An 8,812-nucleotide genomic window follows, 5' to 3' on the forward strand; every position below is an offset into this window, starting at 1 on the left:
GTGCTGCCATCACTAGCATGTACCTTTATGTTCAGTTTACTCTGTTATCCTCACTCAAATATTCAGGACATAAGCAGAATACAGTCTGTTTTCTTTTGTTAAAATATAACATGAGAGTCTTCTGGCCCAGTTTTCCTTGGTCCTTCCTGAAACCTCATGAGCCTCCACTGCCTGCATTTCTATTGGCATTCTAGCCTTCCGTACTCCTGCAGAATGGACTAGTACACTCAAATTATAGGATGCTAGAAGTTCTTTATACTGAACTATTTCCACAATCTAGTTACTGTTGGATCCAGGGGAACTGCACAAAGATGGTGACAGACCACCCAAGTCTAATAAACCAGAAGCAAACTTTATTCCAGAAACCAGAATCCAGGAAAAAATTAGAAACAAATTTCCATGGGGCACAAAAAGCTTATGGGCTAGCTGAGACTACAGCCAGAGATGGATTGTTTTAAGTTTGTGGCAAAAGGTGGGTTTCTGAACCCACCTTTTTATAGTAGGGGTACTAAGCAGTAGGTCTGAACAAAGGAATTTTTATAATCTCGAGGTAAAACTCAGATACAGATTGCCTTACTTTACAATCTCCATTAACAGAGATTTTCAGTTCAATAGTGTTTGCACTTAATCTATTTTCTTCCCTGGTACTTTTACATGGTATTTACTGAAGCCCTATGGTCCCCCCTTTGATGCTGCCAGTTTCACATAGCGAAGATAATGCATAACCCAGAGGTAATATACCTATTTCCTAAAAGTTGACTCAGCTTATACCCGTAGGCTAGCTCTCAGTTTGCAGTGAGATGTGTTGACCTTGTAAATAGAGCTATGGGTTGTAAAGTGGAGTAACCCATTGTTAATAGTTAATCTGCAAGCTGTTGATGGTCTGTTCTCATTCTCCTAGGTTTACAACTTTATATTTCTTTATTTCTACATTCTTATTTTTGGAATCTACATTTTTATAATCTTATTCTTGGACCCTTCAGTTACAAAACCCTTCAATTATATCAGGTTTCTCATAACAATGCTTCCAATTTCCAGTGCTACCATTAATATTATATATTGCTGTGATAGGGCAGAAGTAAACAATTTGTTTGGCTTTCAGTTTAAGGGAATACAGTCTACCATGGTAAGGAAGGCATACTAGCAGATGCCCCCATGACACCCGGTACAATGGTCTGTCCTGTCCCTTTAAGAGACAAGCCCTGCCCACTCCCTCCCCCAGCAACCGAGGCAAGCAGATCTTTCTTCTGCTTCCAGCCTGAGCTCCTTTCTCTCTCTCTGATGAAGAGGTAATTTCTCTTCTCCCCCTTCTCTCTCTCTCTCTCTCTCTCTCTCTCTCTCTCTCTCTGCCTATCTCTCTCCCTTGTCCCCCTTCTCCCTCCCTCTCCCCTTTCCCTTCCATAACCCACTAAATAAATATCCAACCTTACTCTGCATGGCATGCCTATCCATCTCCCACTGCGGCTCCTCATGGGACCCACTGACTTGCTGAGGTCTCTCACCTGCTGCACAGTGAAACCACAGCATTTTATCTAAACTATTGCACCTGGGACTTCTCACATCCTGGCACACTAGGAAGCAAGAAGCACAGAAATTGGAGTCAAGCCATAGACTTCATCTCTCTGATATGTTCTTCTTCCTACTAGGTTCCACTCCCCAAAGGTCCACAGTGTCCTCAGTTCTCATGATCTGACAGAAGCCAAGGGGTTAAACGGGAACCTGTGAGGGTCTTATGCAAAACATGACAGTCTGAATAGTCAGGTGCCCATCAAACAAGAGATCCCGTGAGATGGTTATGTGGCTTTGAAAGCCATTTGACTTCCTCTGCAACTGTAGCACTGTCCAGTTCTGTTCAGTTCTTTTCCCCATTGGGCCTGTTTCTGTGTAAACAGAGACTGCTTGTTCATCAAAACACCTTTCCCCCAAGACACTTCCCTGCACCCCTGAACATCCTGTGCTACCAGCCGTGCTTCCTCCCACCCTTTCCTTGAGTATCTGTGCAATCTCACCTCACTTGGAATACGGAATAGGCCACTCCACAAATGCAGAGATTAGCATGCATGGAATGTGGGACAGGAAACCTTAGGAAGAGGTACTTAGGTCCTGAAAGCAGCTTAAGTAGGTTTACTTAGGGCTGTGTGTAATGGTAAAAGTAAAATGTTGTGGATCCCGAGTGGCAGCAGTGTGCAGTGGGCCATGAGATCATGCTGCAGGTCCTCAAGCAGGGGCAGGAAGCAGGCAGCAGGACCCCAGAGCAGCCAGTCCCAGTCAGGGACGACACACAAGACCAAGCCGCATGTCTCAGCAGACCATGCGGCTGGTCCTGGGCAGGGAGCCATGCAGCTGGCGAGAGACAGATGGATAGGCTTGCCATGCAGAGTGAGGGTAGATATTTATTTAGTGGATTATGGAGGGGAAAAGGATAAGGGGAAAAGAGCAGAGAAGCAGAGAGAGAGAGAGAAAGAGAGAGACAGGAGGGAGAGACAGAAGGGGGAAAGGGGGAGAGGCAGAAGCTGTCTCTTTGAGAGAGAAATGGAAAAAGGAAGAACTCAGGTTAGAAACTGAAGGTCAGCAGACAGGGATGGGAGTGGGGTGGGGGGAGGGGTGGGGGAGGGTGGTAGGGAGGGAATGGGGCATGGGTTGTCTCTTAAAGAGATAGGATAGATCATTACAGTATGGATACTCTCCTTTATCAGCATTATATAGCTAAGCCTCAGTGATGAGATCCTCAACAACTCCCTACCACCTCTGTACCTCAGTTTTCCTGTCAGTGAAATATTGCTACACTTGCATAACAAATTAGGGGGATTCAGTTAAATAAGTTCAGCCTTTTGAATGATGCAGACACCAGTAAGCCCTTTGTAAGTCTATCACTTCTATAGAAATAAAAACACAATCATGTTGTTGTGTTTCATTTTGTTGTCTATGTAAAGACTTTGAAACATAGACTAATTTTATTTTTAATCTAATTTAATAAGCAGATATAATTCTATGTGGGCAAGGCCCAACATTTTGTATATCAATGATGGAGGAAGGTCATTGGTTAAAACAAAAGAAACTGCTTGGCTCTCATTGGTTAGGAGATAGGTGGGAGGAGTAAACAGAACAGAATGCTGGGAGGAAGAGGAAGTGAGGTCAGACTCGACAGCTCTCCTCTCCGGAGCAGACGCATCAGAGAGACGCCATGCCCCGCTCCCGGGCAGACACACGCAATGAAGCTCCGACCTAGAATCTTCCCGGTAAGACCGGTGCTCACAGATTGTTAGAGATGGGTTGATTGGGATATCAGAATTAGCCAGTAAGGGCTAGAGCTAAGGGCCAAGCAGTGATTAAAAGAATACAGTGTCTGTGTAATTATTTCGGGTAAAGCTAGCCGAGCAGGCGGCTGGGGTGTTGGGGACGCAGCCCCGCCGCCCTTATTACTACATATCAACATAATAGACCATAGGGCCCAGGTTCAGGTTCTTCCTCCATGAGTTCAGAACTTTTCTACTGGTGTGAGTGTGTGTGTGTGTGTATGTATGTATCTGTAAAAGTGAATACATCTATGTGTGTATGTTTGTATCTGTGTGTAAGAATGTATGTGTGCATGTGTATATCTTGTGTACAAGTGTATATGTTTGTGTCTCTGTGTAAGCATGTATATATATGTGTGTGTGTATACATAAATGTATCTGTGGTCTCTGTGTGTGTGCATGTACATGTGTGTATGTGCACCTGTATCTTTGTGAATATGAATGTGTGTATATATGTGTATATATTTATGTGTGTGCTTATGTCTAGTATATATCTGTATGTCTCTGTATTTGTGTGTGTATGTACATGTGTATCTCTGTATACCTCTCTGTGCACGTGTCTTTGTGTGTATGTATGTCTACATGACTGTGTGTGTGTTTGTGTCTGTGAGCTGTGAGAAAGACAGTGATGGTTCCAGCTGGTCTGGACTGCTCAATCCCCTTGTCATTACTTGCATAATGAAACTGTGTGATCTCTTTCATCATGTGCAGCTGGCACTACCTGGACTGACCTAATGGATGTCATGCCAAGAAATGATGAAAAGCCTGGTGCTGGCCTAAGGAAAAGAACCCTCCAAATAAGCTCAGCACTCACTATGGAGGTAGGGGTTGAAATATCAGGAGTTTTCTTTCACTAAGTCTACTCTTTCTCATTGTCTTACTCTTGACTTAAGTCTGTATTCTACAACAGATTTTTTCCGTAGTCATGCTGTCTCTTATGCAGACACAGATATCAGATAGCACAGATGTAACCTGGCCAAATAATTATAACTCAACACTCCCCAAACTGAAAGAGATTTCAGTATGTTAAAAAAAATAGATTTGTTTCAGGTTCCCTCTCCTCAGTTGCCCAAGGAACTAACTGGGGACATCTCTCTGGACACCTGGGAGCCCCTCTAGAGTCAAATTTCTTGCCAACCCTTAATTAGGATATATACTTCCCTGCTCCCATATCCACCCTTCCTTTATCCCAACCATCCCATTCCACCAAGCTCCCCCCATCCTCCCCTTCTCACTTTTCTCTCCCCATTTCCCCTTACCCCCATCCCACTCCACCCCCAAAGTTCCCAGTTTTTGCCCGGCAATCTTATCTACTTCCCATATCCAAGAGGATGACTATGTTTTTCTTTGGGTTCACCTTCTTATTTAGCTTCCTATGGCCATACTGATGACTATCTTGCATATCACCATAGAACCTTCATCTGGCCATGGATGGAGATAGAGATAGACACCCACACTGGAGCACCGGACTGAGCTCCCAAGGTCCAAATGAGGAGCAGAAGGAGGGAGAAGATGAACAAGGAAGTCAGGACTGCGAGGGAAGCACCCACCCTCTGTGACAGTGGGGCTGATCTATTGGGAGCTCACCAAGGCCAGCTGGACTGGGACTAAATAAGCATGGGATAAAACCGGACTCTCTGAACATGGTGGACAATGAGGGCTGATGAGAAGCCAAGGACAATGGCACTGGGTTTTGATCCTACTGCATGAACTGGGTTTGTGGGAGCCTAGCCTGTTTGGGTGCTCACCTTCCTGGACCTGGACGGAATGGGGAGGACCTTGGACTTCCCACAGGGCAGGGAATCCGTACTGCTCTTCAGACTGGAGAGGGAGGGGGAATGGAGTGAGGGGAGGGGGAGAGGAGTAGAGGGAGGGGGAGACGAGTGGGAGGAGGGCGAGGGAAATGGGAGGCAGGGAGGAGGCGGAAATTTTTTCAATACAAAAAATAAAAATAAAAAAGATAAAATAACGCACATCCTAAAGGCTACCTCCCAATTTAACTTGAATAGTGGTAACAGTTGTACAATTCAGTGCATATAATAAAAGTCATTGAATTGTACACTCAAAATAGTTGAAATTTATGGTATATAAATTATATGCCAATAAATCTGTGAAATATAAATCAATAGTGTTTTCGTTTTAGTAAGATGTGGCATAACTATTATACATCTCTCAAAAATGTGTTTGTATATTTTGGTGATAAAACACTATGGATCTTTTTGATTATTCTTTTAACTAATTCTACTTTTGAATTGTTTTAATTGTGCATACATGTTAGTAAATTTGAAATAAATATTTGGCTGCAGTTTTACCTCCTAAAAAATAGATTTGTTTTATTTAATCTGTATGAGTGTTTTGTCTGCATGTAGGTACAACATGTGTGTACATGGTACCCATGGAAGAGGGTGTCATACCCTGGAGCTGAAGTTACAAATGGTTGTGTGCTGCCATGTGGGTGCTGGGAGCCAAATCCGGGTCCTCTACAAGAGACAAGTGATCTTAAATTTGAATTGGCTCTCTGGCTTCTGTTGTAGATTTAAAAGCTCTTCTTGCCTCAGATAATGGAATATTTTCCCAAGATGAGACAGAGGAAGTCCTCTGTGGTCCTCTTCCTTTGTTTCTTGCGTGAATTCTTTTTCAGGGCTGGCACAGGGAAGGCAGTGTAGAAGTCATTCGGTTCTGAGATGTTTTGGTGAGGTCTGGAAAGACAGGGGCAGGTTGTGCTGTGGAGTGAACATGGCAAGCTGTGGAGGCAGCAAAAATCCTCCATGCTTTCAACCGTTCTCCTTGCAGAGGCAGGTGCTCCTGGCTCAGCAAGTGGTGTGGAGACCCGAAAATGTGAGCCTGTTTCCCTGGTGACCAAAAGTCACAGAGATTCGGAACTTGTTTCTAGTTCCTTCAAAGTTGTCCTGCTTCTACCTCAAAACAAAGGCCCCACCTAGACTTTGGTCAGAGTTCTACTCTCTCAAAGGTTATTGTCAACAGGTGTGGCTAATAGCTGTCCCTTGTGCTCCAGGAATAGAGAAGTAGACCTGTTCTACCTCAAACAAAAGTCTAAGGGTATGACTAAGTTCCAGTTCCCTTTGTGGAGATAACTTGGCATTCCACCCAGGGAGTGGTTTGCCTACGAGTGTTTTGGTCAAGAGTCTAAGTATGACTTGTTTTGTTCTAGCTATAGAATGTTTATGGATGTAGCCTGAGACCTTCAATTGATACGTTCATTTTCTGGTATCATGTTAATGCAGTCTTTTGTCTTACTCCTACCTTTGGGGTCAGGGGTATTTTAAGCAGTTGGAAACTAAACGTGGGTGAATTTCCAGCACCTACTGAAAAATTCCTTCCTGATACTATCCTATATGTTTCTCTGTTTTATTATTTTCATTCCCATCTTCATATTCTTTACTGTATTTCTAAATTCCCACACCTCTACTCTGGAAGAAGATATTTTTGTGGAGGCTGGCCCCTGACACAGTGGCCAGTGTCCTCTTGAATACATTTTGTTGTCTTAAGATCCCCCCTTCCTTGTCCAATGTTACTGTGCAGCTTTCCCTTTTCTCAGTCCTCTACATGGTCTCTACTCTTATCTGCCTCTGACTTTATCTGGGGCCTATCAACCCACATGGGCAAATGAATTCAAGTAATAATTTATATGGTTCGATGGTGGGGTTCTGGGTAGTGTAGTTAGGGGTTGAAGGCAGGCAGGGTGCATAGTGGTCCCTTTAAGAGACGGGCCCCCCTATTCCCTCCCTTCTGCAGGGGCAAGCCTCTGTCCTTTGGAAGAGGTGGCTGCTGCCTCTTCTCCTCTCCCTTCTCCTTTCTCCCCCTCTCTCTTTCTGTTTCTCTCTCTCTCCCTTCCCCTTTTGCTTCATAACCCACTGAATAAACTATATCCAAACTCTCTCTCTGCAAGGCATACCTATCTGTCTCTCACCCACTGGGACCCACAGAGGCCTAGGGTGGTGGGATCAGCTGTCCCTCGTGGCCTACTGCCGCCCCTTGGGGAATTTTATTCAAATCATTTATTGGGCATTTTATCTAAACCATTACAGGGTGCATGAAGATGCAAATACTATTTGGGTATCTTATATTTTACTTGGAACTTCTGTAGACAGTTGCTAGTAGCCACCTTTGCAGGTACAGAAATAAAATCATAAATGGCCATTCTGTCATGGATTAAATAAAATGCGAAGGATCCCAGGCAGCTGCAGTGGCAGAAACGCTACAGGTCCCCTAGCAGCAGCAGTGGGCAGTGGTCCCGAGAGCAGCTAGTTCCAGACAGGGATGGCCCAGTTCTCCAAGTGGCTTCAGCAAGCCACGAGGAGAGACAGACAGACAGGTATGCCATGAGACCACACTACAGGTCTCCCAAGGCAGCTGGTCCGGGGCAGGGAGCCATGGGGTGGCGGGCTAGAGACAGAGACATGAGTAAACACACAGAGTGAGGCTGGATATTTATTTAGTGGGTTATGGAGGGGGAAGGGAGAAGAACAGAGAGGGAGAACAGAGAGGGAGACGGAAGTGAGGAAGGGGAAAAGTGGGAAGAGGCAGAAACTGCCTTTTTGAGAGGGAGACAGAAAAAGAAGAGGGTTGGGCTGCAAGCAGGAAGGAAGATCTGCCTGCCTTAGTGGAAAGAGAGGGAGTGGGCATGGCTTGTCTCTTAAAGAGACAGGACAGATCATTATATATTCTTTCTGTTTGTATTTGTGTGTGTGTGTGTGTGTGTGTGTGTGTGTGTAGTGTATGCACAGGTGTGTATGTAGTGTGTGTGTGTGTGTGTGTGTAAGACCTAACATGTGCCCAGACAGGTATCAGGTATCCTGCTTTATCACTTCCTTATAGCTTTGACATAAGGTCTCACATTGAATCAGGAGCCAGTTTGATGATTACTCCCAGCAATGCTCCTGTCTCCACTCCCCCAGAATGTCAGGGGCCCAGGCTCACATAGAGCCACACTATTCTTTTTTATGTGGGTGCTGGACAATTGAACTAAGGATCTTATGCTTGTACAGCGAGTGATTCTACCCACTCCAGTCCCGACTCCAGTACTCACTCCAGTCCTCACTCCAGTCTCACTCCAGTCTCACTCCAGTCCCCACTCCAGTCCCCACTGCAGTCTCACTCCAGTCCTCACTCCAGTCCCCACTCCAGTCCCCACTCCAGCACCACTCCAGTCCCCACTACAGTCTCACTCCAGTCCCCACTCCAGTCCCCACTCCAGTCTCACTCCAGTCCCACTCCAGTCCCCACTCCAGTCCTCACTCCAATCCCCAATTCAGTCCCACTCCAGTCTCACTCCAGTCTCACTGAGTCCCCACTCCAGTCCCCACTCCAGTCCCACTCCAGTCACCACTCCAGTCTCACTCCAGTCTCACTCCAGTCTCACCCAAGTCCCCACTCCAGTCCTCACTCCAGTCCCCACTCCAGTCCCCACTCCAGTCTCACTCCAGTCTCACTCCAGTCTCACTCCAGTCTCACTCCAGTCCCCACTCCAGTCCTCACTCCAGTCCCCACTCCAG

The 8,812-nt window shown here is 45.6% G+C and overlaps 1 long non-coding RNA gene across 1 annotated transcript in view; it reads left to right on the plus strand.

Moving 5' to 3' along the window:
• Positions 1 to 4,089, plus strand: part of LOC142848485 (uncharacterized) — a 60,310-nt gene extending 56,221 nt beyond the window's left edge. The window contains exon 3 of the long non-coding RNA XR_012910424.1: positions 4,008 to 4,089. This is a non-coding gene — a long non-coding RNA (uncharacterized LOC142848485). The remainder of the gene's footprint in view (positions 1 to 4,007) is intronic.
• Positions 4,090 to 8,812: the final 4,723 nt, after the last annotated feature.

Source organism: Microtus pennsylvanicus, chromosome 4 (genome assembly GCF_037038515.1).
Source record: "Microtus pennsylvanicus isolate mMicPen1 chromosome 4, mMicPen1.hap1, whole genome shotgun sequence".
NCBI lineage: Eukaryota > Metazoa > Chordata > Mammalia > Rodentia > Cricetidae > Microtus > Microtus pennsylvanicus.